Below are 19,901 nucleotides of genomic sequence, written 5' to 3' on the forward strand. Positions count from 1 at the left end.
CACTCGCTCCCATCCCCCTCCTAGTTGCACACTAGGCTTGTTGGTCTTGGCCTCTGTAAGCCCCTCGCCCGCACACCCCCAGTCACCAGCAGTCGGGTTCCCAACCTAATTGTACCTGTATCCACTAAAGCTTTAAAGCCAGGAAAAGTAACACCAGGTGCTGCTCATCTGACTTGGCAATGAGTGAATTTGCGCAGACAGTTGTAGCTTCTCCTCATCTCTCCAACCACTGCTCTGGAAAAGGCAGGAAACCACAGGACTCCCCTGGTCTCTTGAATCGGGTGCACAGCAGGCAGAAGAAGGGGTCTCCCTTTTGAATCACACTCTGCTCGGGAGCTTTCCCCAGCCACCAGTCAGGACTGGGCTCCCACCAGCCTCTGGGAGGCTCCATCTTGCCTAGTGACCCTGGTCTTTTAAGCCCCTGAACTGCTGGCATCCTACAGAGAACTGAAAAGAGGCCAACCAACTCACTAGTTGGGGGGCAGCAGGGGGCGGGGGAGAGATTTCATTGTAAGCACTTTAAGTACCTTTTAAATCCCAGGAAATCCATCTTTGCAATTGCTTGTGTTGCCTTTTCAACCCAGAAGGCTTCAGATGTGTGCTAAAGCATCTTGTGAAAGTGCTAATGGAGAGATGCATCACCTCAGAGTCAGACTCTACCAAATAAGGAGTCCCTGGACAAGAAAGGGGTGACCTCCCAGCAGCACGGAAGCCTCTGGTTGGGAGGCTCTGCAGGCACAGCAGCAGTGAGCTCCTTAGCCCTGCCTTCCAATCTGCCTGCTCCTGCAAGGAAGCAAATGGGAATCTCCATTGATAACAGAAATAATATACAGCATATTGATAGCAGGAACATGCAGCTCCTGGTAATGTTATATGTAATCATAATGTGATGCTTTTTATTAACATTTGACCATCAGCCTTAACCTACTGGGTCTCAAATCGGACTGAACAGTCCAGTAACCCATAGAGGGTTTCCTAATCTCCATGTGCAGGTGCTGCCCATGTCAACTGTATCACAATCTCTGAGGGTAGGAGCCAGAGGGCACTGCTTGTTAAAGATGATTCCAATGTACAGCGAAGCTCGGCACTTAGGACCTGGACCCAGAGGAGAGGCACTGGTAATGCTGGACAGGCAGACAGGAGCGAACCTTTGGAGCCGAGCTCACTCTCTTCATAAAGCATTCTCTCCTCCATTGTCCTGCTGTTCTATCTCTGCTGTGCCCAAGCTGTCTGGAGTTGAGGGCGGGAAGATGCCACACACACACACACACACACACACACACACACACACACGCATGCAATGCCTTTAAGGCAGTGATTTTAAGAAACTGTGCTTTACTAACCCACCTGCTAGAAGCCCAGGCCTCTACCAGCTACTCTAACCCATACCAGGTCCCAATCCACCCGCACCCCACCCTGCCCCTTCTCTACCCTCTCACCTGCCTGTCTGCAGACATCCTGTTCCTGATGCCAAATGGCCACCGCCTAATCATCAGTAGAGATACAGCCCTAATGTCATGCATGAAACCTGTCCTGGTCCTCTCTCCTCATAAAACTGAAGTTCACCTTTCAAAGTTCTTTACCGCACCTCACTAGGATGTTGATTGGGACCTAACTGCACTTATGGTTTCCAGAGAACCAGCACCCTCGCTATAACAACACTGCTTACTATGTGCCAGGCCCTGTCCTACATGCCCCCCCCCATGTGCCAGATAACTTTCTAAGTCCTGGGGATACATGCCCTCCAAAGTAGGTATTTACCAAAAAAAGTTGAAGAGACGGATTCTTTCCCTCAAAGAGTCTATTTTAGCACAGGTAGGCAGGCAATGCCTAAGCCTAAGGCACCTTGCCTTAGAGGGTAGTAAGTGCTACAGAAAACCAATGAGGGCTGAGTAGGTTGCAGGGAGTGAGGAGAGCGGGTGCCACCCCAGCAGCCCATAACTCCTACTAAGTCCTAACCGTGCGAGGTAACACACTGGCACTGATTACTGCTACCTAACAGAAAAGGGAAATCGAAGCAAGAAGAGAGAAAACAGCTTACAAATGTCACCCGAGCGGGAAATGACAGAATCGTGATTGGGACTCCAGAGCCACAGTCAGTATTCTTAATTCCACCTGTGCTGCATCCAGCCCAACTCCGAGCCCCCTCCCCCACTCACTCGTGCCTTGCTAGCCATTCGTAGAGTGTAACGTTTCTTCCTTCAGTCTGGCACATTTCCTGGGAGGATTCTTCCCAGGTATTTATAGTATTTCTCGCCACTGCAATGTGAAATATTTTAACTACACAATTTTCTAATTAGCTTTTTTTAGCGTATGAAAAGCTATTGATTCTCATGCAGTAATCAAGCATTTCTTGGAGTGTTTATAAATTCTGTTTCCAGTGTGACTTTCTTGGATTTTATAATTAGAAATATACAATGACTGTTCTCTTCATTTCTTTTTTTCTTTTCTTTTCTTTTCTTCAGTTCTAAGTATGAATCTTTTTTTTTACCCACTTTGGTTTTTTGAGACAGGATCTCACTCTGGATCTAGGCTGGCCTCACACTTGTGACTCTGATTGCTAGGGTTACAGGCATATGCCACTGCCTGCAGATTTCTTTTTTTGAACACACTGGTTATTTAGAAATATGCCTTTTAATTTCCAAACCTACAGAGATATTCTAGTGATCTTTAGTTATAGATTTCTAGCTTGATTCTACTATGCTCAATCTATTCTGCAGGATTTCACTGAAATTTGAAATTTATTGAGCCTTGATTTATGGCTTCATATACGGTTGATTTTGATAAATATTCCACGTGCAATTAAAAACAAGTATATTTTTGCCACCATCAAACCCAGTGTTCCATAATGTCAATTGAGTCAAGTGTGTTAGCTATGCTTTTATATTTTGTATATTTAGTGATTTTTTAATTCACTTATTTCTTTAGAGAATTGTTTAGAGATATAGGTATATTGTTGAATTTTCAGAATGTAATATAAATTAGTATGGGGCCATACAGGGAATTTAAAATGGCTTTGATTCCATTTACTCCATCCTGCTAATATGGTATTTGTTGTCAGATAACATATATGTGTGTGTGTGTGTGTGTGTGTGTGTGTGTGTATGTGTCCTATACAACATTAATTTTTCATTTAAACACAATGTTCATTCATATTATTCAACAGAGTAACAGTTCTCTCTTCTCTCTCTCTCTCTCTCTCTCTCTCTCTCTCTCTCTCTCTCTCTCTCCTCTCTCTCTCTTACTCTTGCATCTACTTGAGGAAATCTTCCAGCTGCTCAAAAATATGCTTTAGGTATTTGCTTCAGTGTAAGCCCCTAGTAATGAATTCTTCCAACTGCATTTTACTTTTTTAAGTTTATAAGGCCCACAAAGGATTATTTAATGAATAAAATTTTTGAAGGACTACTTAATGAAGAAAAATTACTTAATGAATAAAAAATTCCAGGTTGATGGTCATTCTATTGCCTTTAAACATGTCACTGTGTTTGCTCCTGGCTTCTGTTATGTTTTTGATATGCCAATACCAATATCATGTTTTCTCCTATGAGGAGGTGAGGTCTTTTTTTCTTCTAGTTGCTTTTGGGATTCACTTTGTCAATGGTTTTCAGAGGATTGGCATGGTGCGTCTAGGAGAAATTCTCCTGTATGTGGACTTCCTGGGCCTTTGACTCACTGTCTTCCATCCAGTTTAGACAAGTTTCATCCATTATCACCTTAAACATACTTCTCTTAGCTAGGTGTGGGGTGTACGCCTGTAATCCCAGCACTTGGGAGGCAGAAGCAGGAGGATCAACACAAGTTCGAGGCCAACCTATGCTGCATACTGAGTTCAAGACCAGCCTGAGCTACACAGCAAAACTCTGTCTCCAAAACAAAGCCAGACAACAGCAATACCAGCAACAGGGCACACTTGTCTTTTCCATTCTCCTGGAAATCCACTCTCACATGTGCTAGACTCTGCCAGATTCTCTTCCTTCCTCACTTTATACTTTCCATTCTTTCGTCTTCAGATTGTTGCATCTGGGGAAGTTTTCTTCAGAATTAGTTTTCTGTTTGCTAATTTTCTGTTCAGTTATTTTTAATTGGTTCCTAAATCTGTCCATTAAGCTTTTAATTTGCCAATTTCCACCCAAACTCAGCTGAGCTGCTTAGCCTCTCAGGCAACTACTTTCCGGAATCAGTGTCTCTTAGAACAGTGAAGCAACGGCACGCTACAGATGCCCACCCTTGCTGCAGTGCAGCAAACTGTTCAACCTTGTTATCCCCTAACCACTTCAAAAAATGTTTTCAAATATTTGGGTCCAACCTTGCTGTTTTCAGCAGGAAGGTTTCTGTGTACAGTACAGCCTATTCTACCATTGCTGAAGGTGGAATTTCTCTATTGTGTCGAGAGACTTTAAGCAGAGGGCTTAAAGGACTTTGAACCATGTTTGCTACAATAAAATGCACTCAGTAAGTTGCTAGTATTGTGCAACAGGAGACAGCCCAGATTCTCTCTTTGTGCGTTGTCTTTGATTGTTGTTAGAATCATTATTCTGCCAGCTTTGTAAAATGAGTGGGATGACATTATTTCTTCAACCTCTAAAACTGTTTGCACAACACAGACATAATCTGTTCCTTGAAGAGATGATAAAATTACTTGGGCCTATTGTGTGTTTTATGGTTTTGATCAGAGATAATGAGCTCTGCTTTTAATTTTTCTTAATTTTTCTATATGGTAAATATTCTTAAACTATAGCAAGAATTCAGAATTCTTTTTATTCACATTCTCTATTTGAAAAAATTGCAAAGTGACTAATAAAACTACATATAATTTCAAAGAAAATTCCTTTTGAATCTTTGGTTATACCTTAGTTATCATTTCTAATATAACTTAGATTTTTTTGCTTTTTTTAAATTACATCTGATCAATGTTACTCACTTTACACAAAACACAGCTTTCAGTTTTAAGACTGAAGCCTACTGTGTGTGTTGTAGTGAGAAGAAACATGTGTGCATCTGAGCAGAGACACCTTAACATTCTCTTCCTCTGTCTTGGGGATCGTGGGGTGTTAGCGGCTCGCATATTACATAGAGCAAGACAGATGAGAGTAACTCGAGCCACAGCAGACTCTGTGGGAGAAAGAAGCACGTGGGCAGGGAGTGTAGCTCAGCAGCACAGCGCCTGCCTGGCAAGAGCAAGGACCTGGGTTGATTGAAAAAATACAAAAAGCAAACAATAGAAGGAGAAGAAGGAGGAGGAGGAGGAGGAAGAGGAGGAGGAAGAAATGGATACTTCGGAAGACAAAATAAGCATGAAGTGTGTCCAGCTCCTAAGATTTCAAGGTATACTTGCAATTGCAGCATAAAATATTTGGTCACTTTCTATACTTTTCTGTAGACATTGAAAATGTATTTTTTGCCTCTGCTTATATGATCTTTTTTAGCTGTTTGGAATTTATTTAATTTTCAAAATATCTTTCCAGCATATGAAGGAATCTGAAGTGAGAAGAGCCAGGTATGGAGCCCCAGTTTTGACGTTGCCTCTCTCTTCCGTCTGGTTAGAAGCCGAAAGGTTACATTTTATAGCTGGAAGTGGGTATAACTTTTAAGAAGCTACTTAATGAAAAGTCATGTCGGTTTAAAATTCTGACTCAGACATGAGCTTTGTAACTGTAATCTCGTTATTGATAAACCAGGGTTAGTGGGTCACAAACAGGAAACCCCCATCTCCGTTTCCCCATCACTGCCTTCTAGTACATACTGTCTTCAAGGATGTCTCCAGAGTACCACCAGCACTTAGGTCACTTGCAGCATGGAGGACCCCACTGCACGCTAATTCAGCCAGCTACAGATTTTAATACCAGAGCTTTCTCTCCTCGTCAACTGCTGGCAAGGCTCCACAACTTGCCATGAGAAAGAAGGCTGCTTTCTGACCCTTGCCCTTGCCCTACCCCGGGTCTCTCAGGGGTGCATGGGCTTCTTAATCTGGCAAAGTGTGAGCAAAAATCTCTTTGGTGTCCCTGCTTAGCCAACAGGGCTATCAGAAGTTATTACTAATACTCAGTCCTTTAAACCATGAACAATAAGGAGGAAAGGTCTTATTTATACACCCCCCACAAAGGGTTAATGCATGAATAAGTGACATAAAGAAATAAAACTGTGGTGTGTGATAGAGTAAGGCAAATGCAAAGCTCCAAAAGTTGTCAAGGAAGGCCTAGGGAAGAGTGCTGGGCAGTGAGTAACAACTGCAGTGTGACTCTCAGCAGGAGGAAACTTCATGCCGGCCAACGCGGACTACCCCAGCTTGCCTTCAGAGCCCCGAAGGTAAGCAGGAGCTAGATCACATAGAACCTTATAGGTCATGAGAGGAAACTTGAATTTCACTTCAAATGGTAAAGGATTTCAAAAAGCAGGATGGAATGGACTGGTTTACCTTTCTTTAAGAAAACATTATTTTGTTTTGCTTTGATTGTTTTCTTGAGATAGGATGTCACTATGTATTCCAGACTGGCCCCTAGTTCATGATGATTCTCCTGTCTCAACCTCCCAAGTGCTGGGATTACAAGCATGTGCCACTATGCTCAAATTCTGACTTCTCATGGGGAACAGAATGTAAGGGAATAAGGGAGAAGGCAGAGAGATCAGATCACAATCCACACAGAAAGACTGTTGGGGACCAAAGTAACAGCATTCAGTAGGTGAGCTGAAGACATATTCTAGAGGAAGAGCTGATAAGACACTCTGACACCTTGGCTGTGGAGACTGAGAAATGTCAGGAACAGGACTTGAGTACAATTCCCAAGTTTCAGTGTTAAAGAACTGGTTTTCTAGCGACGTCATTTGCTGAAATATAAAAGACTCGAACGGTGGCCATTGACATAGTTTCATGAAAATCTTAAGTGGAAAACCAGGGTTGGGATAGAATCATCAACTTTGCTGTCATGCACAGAAATGATACTTAAATCCAAGGCACCACGCAAAAGCGTATAGGATTGAAGTGTAGTAAAAAGAGAATCTCAGAATCTGAAGCCAGAACTCTGGAACCAGCATGACTAAAGCATATTGTATTCTAATGTTTACCAAGTCTCTTACATAGAGGTTCTCTGTAAAGAAAGGAACTTGGGAGAACTAATAGCAAGTTATGCTATGCTATATTCACAGAACAAAAAGAATTATCTTCATGTCCCACTTAATTATATTTGGCTACCATGGAAGGATGTTACAGGAACTTTCATCCCAACAGCTGGAATGGTAAAGAAGGCCAGAACTCTTTCACATGCTGTAGAGAAGTAAGATAAAGAGTTAAATGTTTACTCATTAAAGCTCAAAGCAAAACAAGTAAAAGGATTAAAATTTGTAACAAAGATTATAAGATGTCTAATTGTACCCAGGTGTTTATAGTTCCCTATATTTTACTCTAAATTATAGTCTATTTATATTTAATATTTATGCTAATACTAGTTACAATTTATGTACGTCTGATTTAGTGAAATATCTGCTCTCTATGGGAAAAATGTAAATTAGTGGAAAATCATGATAATTTCAATAATTTCCCTTAATTCTGTTTGTCATACCAGACTGTTCATGACATGATACCATAACCAAAACACACCTTGCACTTGTTGACAGCTTATTTAAACTGCAGAGGAAACAAAAATGCAGTGAACAATTTTTGGAGTGTTGGTCTTCCATGAAAAGGCTACACAGAGGTTGCAAATACCATAGCTGCTAAAAAATGGCCAACATGGAAAGGCACAGGCAGACTAGTAATCAGTCCCTGGAGGCTTAGCCATTCCCCTAGTCACATGTTGTTCCCAAAATTACTCTGCAGAGTGACACGGAAGTAACTGCTGACAGCACAGCTTAAGGTTTTACTACCAAACAATGGCTAGCATGATGGTTTTATGTTGCCGCTTGAGAGCAGACATCTACACGCTTTGAAAACCCATCTATAGACTGATATTCTTTTAGGAAAGTTTATATTGGGAAGCAGAGTCAGGATTTTACCTCTGCCCTTAGCCTATGCCCCCCAAACCTCACCTCTTACAGTCCCCAGCCGTGGTATTTATGCACACGCGTGCATACACATCGGTCACGTGCCACCTAGGGTTAAGCTTGGAAAATGTAAATGGTTTTCAAGTACCAGCTCATGCATCTATTTTCTGTCTTGGACTGAATCCAGATCAGGAGTGAAAGATGTCAGGAAAGCAGAAGGAGAATGGAGGACTCAGAAGGTCAGGAAATGAAAACAATAGAAATAGCACAGACAGGGGACACATGGCCCCAGAAGGGGTTGGCAGTGTGACTGGATGGAGCACTGGCGCCTTATCTTTGTCACCGACTGCAATGCAAGACTTGAGGCAAGGCTCTGACTTCTTTGGTACTTACTTAGCTCATCTGTAAAATGTGGATATGTTTATCTATTTTACTTTTAACCTCATGGCAATGTTGGGAGAAAAAATACGATGACACATGCTATGCCTAGAGTACTCATATTGGGAGACTTAAGTAGGAGTCATGAAAAGCAGAACAGCAAGGGTCATTCATTCCCTTTTGCTTTTCCTCAGTCATCTCTTAATTTCACATTTCTCGCGACCCAGTGCTACCATTTAGAATGTAGCCATGCTGTAGTCATCTTGTGCCCTTTGCTTATCTTTGTATTTTATGCAATCTCTATTTCAAACTGATCTTTGTAGGCAAAGATTCCCTGGGGGCTTCTTTAGAAGGCAACAATGAAAGGACTCTGATTACTAGGTTACTTCCTGTTATGTTGCATAAGGACATTTATTGGCAATAATCCTTTAACTGTGTACTATATAGCGCCGAGTACACACAGATTAAATACATACATGCATGCTCAGATGACCACACACATGTGCACACACATACACGCACACACACAGGTCCTCATCTGCCCTTTCACAGCTAGCATGGCACATGATAAAGGGATGACATGGTCCCTGGGAAAGAAAATCCTGCAATCTAGGTCACATCCTTAACTTACTCACCCGGGCTTATTTTGTCCAATGAGATGCTCCACCAATTTCACATGTTCTGGTACTATTTTAACATGAATTGAGGCAGAACTAAATCAACTTAAAGCATCTGTCGATAGGCAGTTGTCCAGCCACTGAGTTTCATGCTCTTCCGAACCCAGTGTTAGGCTTTGGGATCTTTCTGTGATCCATTTATGCGACAGTGTTTGCATTTTCCTTACCTGCATCCCACTTTTGCCCAAGCTGGTCTTCACACACAGCAGGCCCTAGGCGGGCACAGATTTCTTTGTGAAGCGAAGTGAAGAGAGAAGCCTGATCGTTAGATTCTTTTGTGTCACATTCCCCTAAGGAAAAAAACATATCAGCGAGAACCTCTTGGATTGATACAAAGTACTTACAACGCCCTAAAATGATTTTCTTGTCCACAGAGACATCATGAGGAGCTTTTGTCAGATGCTCCCTGGCATCCAGATATACTATATTCAACATTTCCCTGATTCACAAAGATACTAAGAGTTCAAATCAAAAAATTTTTAAAAGAAAAAGAAGAAAACGAGATGTTTTTAGAGTGGCCTGTACGCCATAACCCCATACTTTCTTCTGCTAATGGCCACCTAATTCCACACGTGCCCAGGAAAACTTGCTTCCATTTAATAATGGGCTTTGAACTCATTTTCAAGATGATTAGTTTCTCCTTTTAAAAATAAAATAGGCTGACCTCTAAGGGGAGTTCAGCTAGCAACTGCTCTACCTACAACATTTTGCAAGCTGGGAAAACTGACACTTGAGCCATTACAGTCCATTCCAATACACCTCCACAGGGCTGCTGCTTCCCATGGATAGCAGTCTCAACGCTAGGACAGCCTGCAGATGGGACTTGGTGTACTTCTGGTTGCAGTGAATTTGTGAATGCTCAGATGACCCAAAACATCGACTCCAGTGCCTGCAGCCACTGTTCCTGGAACCTGCCTCATGTTAAAGCCCATGCAAGTGTGTCAACTGAGAGAGCTTCCAAACTGAGTGCAAAGTCAAGTGTAGTGATGTACACCTGTAATCCCAGTCCTCACGAGACTGAGGCACGAGGACCTCTCTGAATTTGAGGCCAGCCTGAGCTACATAGTGAGTTCAAGCTGAACCTGAACTACATAGCGACACTCTGTCTCAAACAAAAATTAAAATAAAATAAAATAAACTTGATTGTGAAGACCTCCAAACTACTGGAATTATGGATGAGAAGAGGAAGGCCAGGGTCAGTAGAGCAGGGCTTTTCATTTGCAGGGCATGGGAAAGCAATCAGGAGAGAGGAGGCAGGGGAAAAGTTTCACTTTGAAGGAATTCACTCAAGTGATTTTTTTCTTATCTAAACATACCCAGTGAGAATCAGTGGCATAGTTAAATGACTGTATTCCATGCCAAAATCTGGATCCTAGGATGCTGCAGTGTTTATGGTTTCCAGGAAGAGACTGGAAAGATCACCTTACCTGGACTGACATTCAGAGAAAAGCAAGCCAATAACCTTCCCCAAAACTTAAAAGTCCATTACATAAAACAAAAATTCTCCCACTTAACAAGAAAGGGCTTACAAGAAAAGTGCTTATTGAGGCTTTAACATGACTCAACTTTCTTTCAGCTACAAATTAAGTACGGACTGAAGGACCAAACAAACGCTGACGCACCACTATCTTTCACCCCCACAGCTTTCCGACACAATCCCCAGAGCTGGGAATAGCTAAGGCCATTTTCTGAAACATGCCACAAAGCTCCATTAAACTCAAGTGTTTTGGAAGGCGAGATCCAGCCTCTCCTCCCTGAGGCAGCGACCTCCGAGGTACTGGCAGCGGAACAGGAAGGGTATTTGGGGCCAGGCCTGGTAGAATCCATGAGGAAGGCCACACCTGCCTGTGACATGTGCACTCTCACCTCCAGTCAGGACACTTGGCACAAGCTAGCTTCCTTTCTAAGGGCTTTGTTTTGCTTTATGCGACATTTCTGCATGTTTTAGAGTAACAAGACATTTGCAGAACATTTAGTTAACAATAGTTCCAAAATACATTTAATGCTAAAAAATAAAAATAAAACAGTGCTTGTGCTCTTATAAAATTATATGAAACATTACATGTATTTTGGCAGACACATAGGCGTGCCTTTCAGAATCCCATTAGCAAAGGACTCCCTTCCTGGAGCATGGCACCCTCCAGCTGTGAGCCTCTCCCAAGCTCGCCTCAGCACTGGAGCCAGCTGCACCCTGCACAAGATAGCCCAGCTCATGGCTGAGCAAAACTGCCCTGTAAGACCTTAGCTGTTTCTATCTAGTGAGATTTAACAGAAAATTTTAGCAAGATTCCGCTAAAGTAGTCTTTGCTCTTCTCTGCCCCTTGACCTGGCAAAAGCTTTCATTGGGTCCCTATCATGATCTAACAGCTCCTTTTGCCTAGTTCTATAAATCAAAGTTTTGGGTTCCTAATTCCATCCCAGTGTCTTTCCCAGAGAAACCAAACTCACATGTATCATATTAAGGATCAGGAAATCTGTTATAAATAAACTAATACTCTGTTATAAATAAACTAATACTCAACTTAAATGGGATGTTATAACACTAATGAAAAATGGACAAATAATTACCTCTTAATGACACTCAGAGTCTCCTGGATTATCTGATCTAAACTCATCCACACTGAAAAAGAACAAGACCCAAAGTTAGTTCCTAAGGAGTCTATGGATGCTTATGCCCATAGGCAGCTTTGATTCATATGACACGGTGACCACTACTGATAACGACTGATGATGAGGACAATTAAATTTAAAGTTAAAACGCCATTATATTTTCCTTTTTCCAGTAATAGTCAATGGTTTGAAAGGTTATGCACTGATTGTAGCACAACAGGAATGTGATTTTGTAAGAGATAAGAAACAGAAAGCGAACAATGGAATCCAAGTGACGACTTGAAATTTGTTTTACCTTTGATTTCTGCTGAATGAAGGTAGTAAAAGTGTTGTGAACTTGTTCAGAAAATTGGGGACCTGCTTAGATTAGAGCTTCAGTTGGGGCTGACATCCCTGCATCTTCAAGCAAGAGGAAAAAAAAAAAGAATCGCACAAAGGAAAGAGAAAAAGAGACAGACAGAAAGGTTCAGGGAGACAGCCTAACAGGCTCAGAGCATAATTCAACAGAGATTTGCCCTTACTTCCTTGTCCAAGTCAGTAGCAAATGACTGGATTAAACTGCACTTTAAATCAGTGATATCCTAACCAGGAATGCACATTATCTAGAGAAAATGAAATAGTTTGAAAGCATAAAATATGACACATACAGATCATTTGGGTAGAGGAATTATAGGAAATAAGTATTTTTCTTGAATTTTCTCTTTAAATCTGTATCAGAACCACAATACCAAGAGAAGCATGTGGCTTGCTGTGTAGCTAGTGTGTGGTGTCTGCGGTGAAATTTCTCTACCATCTTTCCTCCCGACACCCAGTTGGTCAAGGATCACCTGTCAACCTTATTACACTATATTAGGCTTGTAACTAAATGCCTCCTCCTCCACCCTGCCACCACCAAAATCCTCATGCACTGAGAGGTTGGGCTTTTCAGAGGTGTCTGGATTTAGAGTGTGTGAATGTAGATGAAGGGTAGGATCCTGGGATTAAGGGTATTTACTGCTTAATCAATTGGTTGAGAGTGTAGTTCTGGGTGTGGAAAAGAAAGCTTCACCCTAGGTGGAGATGGCACCACACACAAGGCTGATATCATGGATAGAATGAAAGGAAAGGGAGACTTCCTGCTCACCAGCTTCTGCTTGCTGTGCCAAGGACTGTTTCACCTGTGGTATGTTACCCTGGTTTGGAGCCAGCTTACTATGGACTTAAATCTCTACAAACTATGAGCTGAAATAAACCTTTCCTCTTTTAATTTGTGTCAGGTATTTCTGTTCCAGCAATGAGAAAAGTAACAAAGGTACCTTGTAATTAATTAATTTTACACAGATGACCTAAAACTTTCTTGATTTCCAGCTCTACTTTGACCAAGGTCACATTTCCTCCACAGGGAGTCATCTAATACAATCCTTTCATTGGACACATGGCACAAGAAAACCTCCAAGAGAAGATGAGGCAGACTTGTATAAGGTCACACAGCCAGCAGAGAACAGATGGGATAGAAATAGAATTCAGGTTTCTATGGGGTTGGAATTCCAGGCAGACCTGGCAGTTTCTCCATATGCACAAGTTTATTTGTAGATCCCACCAAACTGCAGAGCAGCTAGGAAGTATAGCTAAGTTTTATACCCATGAAGGAGACAATATCAGGGTATTAATGAACAGGTTATGTATTCCATCTTATATGCCTCCAGCTCTTCTTAAAGGTACATGGTGGTCATACTCATTTGTTAGACTGAGGAACCATGTTGAATACATCTTACCCTGAGCATTTTCATCTCTGTTTTTCTGGATCTAATAATCCCAAAGAAGTTAAGAGCTGATCTCTCTTCCCTCCACCTTTATCAACCAGTCAAAGGAAAGAGATCAAGGGATCCAGTAGAGGACTCTCAAATGTCCTAATTACAGTGAATCTGGGATCTATGATTCACTGCAAAACCTAACAGAGCCACCAAGATGTAATCAGTCTGTATTATGACCAAGAAATATACTTACAATGTGTTAAGCCACTGAGGTTAGGGATTCTTTCTACAAAAGATAACATTAATTGCTTTGACTAGTACAGAATTACTGCTTCCCTGAGAAGTTGCAAAATTGAGCCTATCAACTGTTTGGATGTCATCTTACCCTGGAATTAATTTTCTGGAGCTTCTATAACCCTGGATGGTTTAAACAACAGAAACAACAGCAGTTATACAGACAAGATGCACGGGATGCAGGTGACAGCCAGGTTTGTCCCTTCTGAGAAGTATGAAGATGTCTGTCCAAGTCCTCTCTCAGCTGATTGAGACTCTCTGCTTTTATCTCACACTACTCTGTCCTTTGTGTGTCTGTGTCTGAAATTCCTCCTTCTTATAAGGACACAAGTCATATTAGTTTGGGGCCCAACCTACTCCACTATGACCTCGTCCTACCTTAACCAATTAAATCTACAGTGATTCTATTTCTAAATAAGATCACACCCTGTTGTACTGGGGGATGTGAATCAGGGGACACAGTGAAGCCTGTTAAATATGATGGTGTTGATATCATCTCTCCTCTGATGGGGAGAGAGCTGTTGAGTCCCACATTTGGGACAGCCAGTCTCATGCCGTTACATCCTTGTGGACCTGGTAGAACTTGTACCAAATGGTGTGTAATCACCATTACCCTTATGTCAAGGCACAGTCTTTGAGCTAAATGTCATGTCTAAAATGTCTATAGACTGAGTTGTGTCCTCTTGCCAAGTTCATATGTTGACATCCTAGCCTCAGTGTTTGAAGATAGCATCTTTAAAGAAGTAACTAAGGTAAAATCAGGCCACCAGGGTGGGGTCTAACCCTCAGAGACTGGAGTTCAGATAAGAAGAAGAGATGAGGATGAGGGCTCAGGGAAAAGACGCCATCCACAAGCCAAAGAGGGAGGCCTCAGGAGGAGCTAATCTTGCCCACATCTTGCAGCCTCCAGGAATATGAGACGATACATTTCTGCCTCTCAGATCTTGGAGCTTTATTCTTTAGGGGGAGCAGTTATGAAGAAGAGCTTCATTAGCTCCCTAGAGAGGCAGAGGAAGGCTTCAGACCCTCCCAGGCAGAGACGGGCATGCTTATGTATGTAACTGCGCCTCTCTAACAGCAAAGGAAATGTGGCTGCTGGGTGCTGTTCTCATCCACACTTCCGCCTTCATATTTGCTCTGTTCCAGGCTTTCCCATGACTTTCCCCTCACCAAGTCTGCAGAGTCATGTGATGAGCCCTGACTCGAGACACTAGACTTCATAGGAAATTCAGCTGTGGACAAACTAGCATGGCCAATCCAAGTCATGTCAGAATGGGCACCAGAGCTCCAAGCCAGGGCCTTTCCTAAGTAGCAGGAAAAAATGCACCCCAAGCTTGAGGGCAACAAAATTCACATCCCAGAATTAGTAGTTCTTGGACTTTAAGCCAGCAGCTTTTATTCCATGACATTTTATAAGCCCCGTCCCTGTAGCAAGCCCACAAGCTGGCTCCTGGATTCCTGAGTCACTGAATGTCAGGTGTGGTGAGACGCTGAGGTGCTGCTGCTAAAGTTAGAATGCTCAAAGTCGCCAATTAATTCTGTGCAAAAGATGTTTACATCAGCCTCCACTTTGGGCCCAGCCTGATGTTCTCGAGCTTCTGCCAGTCTGGGGCCTCCTCAGAAGGGATTGTGTGCCTCAGGCCTGGGAACAAAGCAATCACAGCAAAGCGATCAGCCTGTGTGTTGGACAGCAACTGGCTATATTTATCCTCTGCCCTCTCCACTCCCCATTAGATTTCTATTGCTACGTAACGAATTGCCACAAATTTAGTAACAATATATGGCACATATTTATTTTCTCATTATCTGTGGGCCAGGCATCTGGGTACAGGTCAGCGAGGTCCCCCGATTAGGGTCTCACAAGGTTGCACTCTCACTCACAGCTTAGGGTCCTGTTTCAACCTCTCACGATACTGGCAGAATTCACTTCCTTTTGCTGCATGACAGTGGGCCCTGGATTTTTGCTGGCTCTTAACTGCAGGCTGCCTGCAAGTCTTGGAAGCAACTCACAAGATTGTTTGCTTCCTCGAAGGCAGCAGACCTTGCCTAGCAAACGAAAACTCTGCGTTTTTTCTTCTCATATTGCTCCTTGGTTATTTGAGTCCCCTCCTCCATCAAGCCTGTTTCTGAACTCAGTAGTATTCAGTCTTCAGCATGCATTAACATGCCATGGAAGGCTTGTTGAGACAGACTGCTGAGACTGACCCTGGAGTTTCTGATTCAGCAGGTCTAGAGAATCTGCATTGGTAATAAGTTCCCACAGGAAGCTGCTGCGGCTGCTACTACTGCTGGCCGAAGGACCACATATGGTGTTGTGACATTGGTCCTGACCAGTCTGAGGTCTGGGTAAGCCAGGGCTGCTTTCTGCTTGAGGTCTGTAGACACTGTCTTCTCTCTGTGTCCTCACATGGTCATTCTTCTATGAATCTGTGTCTTCGTCTATCGAGGACACCAGTCTTATTGGATCAGAGTCTACCTTAATTGCCTCACTGTTTTTTACTCAGCTCTTTAAAGATCCTACATCCAAATATAATATAGTCATGGTCTGAAATACTGGTTATTAGGACTTCAATATATGAATTTTGGGGGGACATAACTCAGCCTGCATCTTATTCTTCCCATCTTCCCATACATAGGTATTGCACTCAATGCAGTACAGAAATGTTTCTACATTTGTCTCTCCTTTTTTACTGTGTATTTGGTGGAAAGAATAGCTTCTTAGTGCTTGGAAGTCTGATGATGTATCAAGTGAGTTTAGAAGTGTTTCAGAGCACCAATGGCTTAGTGCTTGCAGAGTTTGGGTCCCATCAGTTCCTGTCGGTTCTCTGCTAGGGTAGAAACTGCTGGTCCCATTAGAGGCTGAACTTGGACAGCTCACCTTGTGGCAAAATGAAATCTCCCCAGGTTAGTTCTCAGGGTCACTCACAGATAGTGCTGCCCATAGCATCTATTAGTAAGCTTCGCTGTTCCTCTCTGGCTTATAAAGACAAATGAAATCATACTGAAACAATAACTCAAGTTTTCCTCACATGTTTCCTGCAAAATCCACTCCAATTATTTTGAGAGGTCTGTTGTATGCTTACAACTTGCTCCCTGTGGTATGATGCTGAGCCATCACGCTTCTTATGCTAGAGCCTATGCTACTGTGGGCACTTAGATAAAGCAGACTTAGCTTCGCATAGCTCTAAACAGCAGGCCCCATCCAGTGACCATTAAGCACTGCTCTGCCAGGTACAGCAGACTCTGCCAGTGCTATTGTTTTGCAGGAATTGTTATCTTTCGTGCTATTCTTTTGAGCATAGGCAGGATCTATTTGTTGCTTCTGTGAGCTCTTGCAAGGACAGAACGAAATGTTAGTCTTTCAAAGGTAGGGTATATTGTCTTTCTTCCCTTTGTGTTTCACTTTGTTATTGAGTTTCATGTTCCTCTTGGAGCCCACTAAAGAGACACTTTACTCCCAGTTTGAAAGGTCACATATTGTGTTAAGTATCTATGCTTAGACCAATCAGCAAAAGCCCAGGAAACAGGGTCACATTGGCCACAATATGTGAGCCTGAAGCAAAAGGGCTTGTCCTTATGTGACAAAGCCATTTCTAAAGATATTTCAGTTGAATTTTTAAAATATTTTCATTATATATTTCTAAGAAAGTCATATATTCAACCTTTTAAAAATAATACATTATCAAATCCAATTTCAGTTTATACCAAATTTTCATTAACGCTTAGCCTACAATTTACCATCCTGAATTACTTACTGTTCTTGTTACTGAAACAAAATATCCAATGCCCAAAGTTAAAGAAGGAAATGTTTACTTGGCTCACAGTTTGTAGAAGTTCCAATCCCGTAGTCACCTGGCTCCAAAGCATGGTGGCATGACACACGGGCATCACAGAAAAGAAAGAGTTCATGGCAGGCAGAAGGTAGTAAATGAAGCGAGAGACAAGACAGGCCTCTTTCTGTCCCTTATATTGTCTCTAGGCTAATGGTATTAGGATTGTGCCAAACCAATCAGTGGATTGATTTATTAATTACCAATTCTTAATCCTAACACCCTTAATTCTAGCATTGTATCATGAATCAGTCAGATACTCTAGATTTAGCCACCTCTGAAAAAGACCAATCTATGACTGCATAAGGCTTTGTGGGGACATCTAGACACAAGCCATAACATTCTACGTGTGGCCTCCCAAGACTCATGCACATCCCTTTATGCAAAAGAGATTCAGTTCAAATTCATGAATTGTCAAATCCTAACAATTTCAGCACTGCTGAAAAGTCCAAATCTAAAGTCTCCTCTGAGACTTAACGCAAACTGTTAGCTGTGAGCCTCTATACAAATGAAAAGAAAGTTAAATACTTTCAACATTAGATGGCACAAGATAGACGTTTCAGTTCCACAAGATACCAACAGGAGCTATAAAGGAATGGGGTCAAATGAAGTCTAAAATCCAGTAAGGCAAATATTGAGTCCTATAGTTCCAAGTCCAGCACCCAAGGCAATGTGTGCCAAGAGGTGGACTCCAAAGGGCTCGAATGGGTCTGCCCCTATGGTGGCACTTCAAGTGACGACAACTGTTTTGTACCACGTCTGCTCCTTCTTTGCAGTTTTCCTCAGACTATCCATGTTCTTAGCTTCTCCAAACTTATGAGGTCTCCACTGCACCTTTGGCTTCAAACTCACAACTTCACATGCTGCCTTCACAGGGGGATACTGTCTGGACTCCCAGCCCTTCTGAAATCGGGGTGGAAGCCTTCCTGATCCCATAACTCATTCTTCATTCACCTAAAATATGTGCTATGTGGATGCCACCAGCTGAAGCAGTAGTCAGGCTTCCTTCTTGCTTGCCTGGAGGGATTGAGTGTCTATGAACCAAATCCAAAGGAATAACTTCCCTAGGCCTCTGCCATTCTGAAACGTGGTGCTCTGGGGCTCTCTTCTCAAGGAAAAATCTTTCACCTTTGCAACTGTGAGGCTGAAAAGATTGGAGTTCTGTTGGTTCTTGTAATGCCCTAAGGCTATCTTTTCCATTCGCTTCTTTTGAAGTACTTAGCTTTTTCTTGCTAGTCTTTTCAGTGACCAATTTCTTCTGTATTCCATCTTTGCAGGCTACAACTGGAGCTTCCTTTCTGGACAAACTCAAAGCATTTTGAACAGTTCTTCTGGGATCTTTGCTTTTTATTCTAACATAAATCTGTCTAAAAGTCCCCAACATTAGTTATACCACCAGCTCAACATGAGTGCTTTGAAATTTCTTCTGCAAGATTAATTAGTCCACCACTCTTAATCTTAGTCTTGGACAAAGCCTCTAGACATTAGAAAAAGGCAGAAAACTTTCTCCCATGGTATAACACACTGTCTGGAATCTAACAGCCAGTGCGATTCTTCCCAGCAGAAACATCTGGAGCCTGATTTTTACTGGAAGCATTTCTATCAGAATTCTGGTCTTTTGAGCTGTCTTGGTTACTTTTCTGTTGTTGCTGAGACAAAATACCTAACACCTAAGTTTAGCTCACAGTTTGTAGAGGTTTCAGTCCATAATTGACTGGCTTCAAAGCAGGGAGGCACAGCAGACAGGCTCATGGATGAGAAACAGTTTGTGGCAGGCAAAAGGTAACAAAGCAATAGAGAATGATTACAGCACTTTCAGTCGCTTATATCTCATACAGGCTACTCAAGGCAGGTAACATTCACACCGTTAGTCCTAGGGACCTTGATCCTAGCATTGCATGATAAATCAATTCCAGTGTCACATACTCTATATCTAGACCCTCCTGAAAAGTCCGACCTATGACCACTTGAGGCTTGGGGGCAAGGGGGGCACATAAACACAAGCCATAGTACCCACCAAAACTTCTTGTTTCCTTGACTACGATATAAAGCCCACTGATCAACCATTCTCCACTCCCTCATAAATACAGTCTCCCATTTTCTGGTATCCAGCATTTTTCTTTCAACTTCTATGAGATCAACGTCAGATTCCACATATGAGTGAGGCTCGCCAGTGCCTGACTTATTTCACATAATAATATCTAGCTCCTTCTGTGCTGTCACAAATGACGGGATTCCTCCTTTGTGTAGTTGAATAGCATTCCATAGCATATAGGTACCACATTTTCCTTCACTGTTCATTGGTTGAGGGACACTTAGGTTGTTGCCATTTCTTGGTTACTGTGAAAAGTGCTGCAAAATGATTTCATTTCTTTTGGATGCACAGAAGGAACAAGATT

General features: G+C 42.3%; 1 protein-coding gene across 2 annotated transcripts in view; it reads right to left on the bottom strand.

Annotated features, from left to right (window-relative positions):
* Window positions 1–19,901, bottom strand: part of Gabra3 (gamma-aminobutyric acid type A receptor subunit alpha3) — a 393,665-nt gene that overhangs the window by 326,360 nt on the left and 47,404 nt on the right. Inside the window, exon 1 of one of the 2 annotated variants that reach the window (XM_063246536.1) lies at window positions 9,203–9,221. The exons of the other annotated variant lie outside the window; for it this stretch is intronic. The gene's annotated coding sequence lies outside the window, so the exon portion shown is untranslated. Of the gene's footprint in view, window positions 1–9,202; window positions 9,222–19,901 lie in introns of those variants that run through there. 2 annotated transcript variants of the gene reach the window in all.

The sequence above is a fragment of the Cavia porcellus genome, unplaced genomic scaffold (genome assembly GCF_034190915.1).
Source record: "Cavia porcellus strain 051 isolate PalLab524CR breed Dunkin Hartley unplaced genomic scaffold, mCavPor4.1 scaffold_3, whole genome shotgun sequence".
Lineage (NCBI taxonomy): Eukaryota > Metazoa > Chordata > Mammalia > Rodentia > Caviidae > Cavia > Cavia porcellus.